The following is a 2,364-nucleotide window of genomic DNA, read 5'->3' as shown; positions in this document are numbered from 1 at the left end:
TCTCTCTCTCTCTCTCTCTCTCTCTCTCTCTCTCTCTCTCTCTCTTGGAAAATCAAGTTTAAATGAAATAAAGATGATGGAAATATGTATAAAAGTCTAAGAGAAATACTTTTATATCTTAGAAATCAAATGTATAATTGATGTGTTGAAGATTTCAAGACTTGGATAATAATATACATATGTGTACATATGTACATATATGTACATATATGTATATATACATCTCCATTCATTGTCTGCTTCGTTACACATGCATTCACTCAAGTAACCAACCCATGCAATGGTGAGTTCTTCATAAAAGTAGTATAGGAAACAGGCCTGATTAAGTGCCTAGTGAAAGTTCCGCCTGGCGAAGTCCGATCCAGTTTCATCTCGAACGAAGACAATTATTCCTGTCTCGGCCCAAGAGATCTGTGACGGACGCCGCTCATTTTCCAGTGGAATGGAGCTTTCGTCCGGCTTGAGGGACGCCCCGATGAAGGGACAGGTAAATTCCCGTCCGTCAAGGTCCGACAGGGTCCGACAGGGTTCGACAAGGCCCTACAGGGCTCGACAGGGTTTGAAAAGGCCCTAAAGGACCTGATAGTGTCCGACGGGGTTCAACAACGTCCTACAAGGTTCGACAAGGCCTTACAGGATCGTATAGAGTCCGATAGGGTTCACCAAGGTCCGACAGGGTTCGACAAGGTTCGACAGGGTTCAACAAATTTCGACAGGATTTGGCAAGGTCCTACAGGGTTCGACAAGGTCCGACAGGATACTATAGGGTCCGACATGGTTCGGCAAGGTCCTACAGAGTTCGACAAGGTCCGACAGGGTTTGGCAAGGTCTGACAGGGTTTTGAAAGGTCCGACAGGGTTTGGCATGGTCCGACAGGGGTTTGAAAGGTCCGACAGGGTTTGGCAAGGTTCGACAGGGTTTGGCAAGGTTCGACAGGATTTGGCAAGGTCCGACAGGGTTTTGAAAGGTCCGACAGGGTTTGGCAAGGTCCGACAGTGTTTTGAAAGGTCCGACAGAGTTTCGCAAGGTCCTACAGGGATTGACAAGGCTCGACAGGGTTTGGCAAGGTCCTACAAGGTTTGACAAGGTCCGACAGGGTTTGGCAAGGTTTGACAGGGTTTTGAAAGGTCCGACAGGGTTTTGAAAGGTCCGACAGGGTTTGGCAAGGTCCCACAGGGTTCAACAGCATCAACAGGTCCGACAGCGTTCGATAATAACAAACCGAGCTTGACAAGCTTCGACAGAGTCCGACAGGGTCTGGCGAGCAAATTGTACTTCCTAGTCGCTCCAATTCAATGCCTGGAATTACTTCAAGGATTTGCCTTCGAGTTTGCTTGCTTGCAGTTCTCTCCTCCACGGGGATAATTCGAATCAGCTTAAGTTCTGAAATCAAATATCATACAGTTTATTAATGGATTTTATCGTTTGTTTTCAGGATTTGAAATCATTCCTTCTAAACACGACCTTTAGATTATCCAGATTCATTTCAAATCCTTTTCTGGATTTACCAAACCATATTAAACATATTATAGATTACTTTCTGGATTAGCCGTGATTCGTTCTTAGTGTAAAATGTTTTTTTAGACTGGATTATAGTTATCTATTGGATTTATCCAATTCCATTTCATGGATTTAAACCAGATTTTTCTAATGATTTATACTAAAAGTCTGAAGAAAATTAGCAAGAAATGAAAAGGATTAGAAGGTTGGGCTTTCAAATAATCCACAGTCTGTTGAATGTCTCTGTATGATTTCTGTGGAATATAGGATAAATCCTTTTAGTATCCCCTTGAAGTTCCTATAGAATATTTTTAGAATACCTACAGAAGGCCTGTAGAATACTGTATATATAGACATTCTATGAAATATGTATAGCTTTCTTGTAGTAAGCCTTTAGACGTCTTGAGAGAGAGAGAGAGAGAGAGAGAGAGAGAGAGAGAGAGAGAGAGAGAGAGAGAGAGAGAGAGAGAGAGACCGTTCTATTCTCATTTGCAATATTCTATCTTCCTCTCTGTGTGTGATTGAGCAGACTCACCCCTGAGAGGGATAAGGTGCAAACTTTTACAAAGTGCCATAGCCTCTGTACCATGGTCTTCTACTGTCTTGGGTTAGAGTTCTCTTGCTTGAGGGTACACTCAGGCACAGTATTCTATCTCGTTTCTCTTCCTCTCTTTATTTTGAAATTTTTATCCTCTTGCTTTTCAAGTTTTTATAGTTTATACATGAAAAATTTATTTTCATGTTATTGTTCTTAAACTTCTCTTGTAGTTTTCCCTTATTTCCTTTCCTCGCTGTGCTATTTTCCCTGTTGGAGCCCTTGGGCTTATAGCATCTTGCTTTTCTACCTAAGGCTGTAGCTTAGTA

The sequence above is a fragment of the Palaemon carinicauda genome, chromosome 25 (genome assembly GCF_036898095.1).
Source record: "Palaemon carinicauda isolate YSFRI2023 chromosome 25, ASM3689809v2, whole genome shotgun sequence".
NCBI lineage: Eukaryota > Metazoa > Arthropoda > Malacostraca > Decapoda > Palaemonidae > Palaemon > Palaemon carinicauda.
This window is presented reverse-complemented; position numbering follows the sequence as displayed.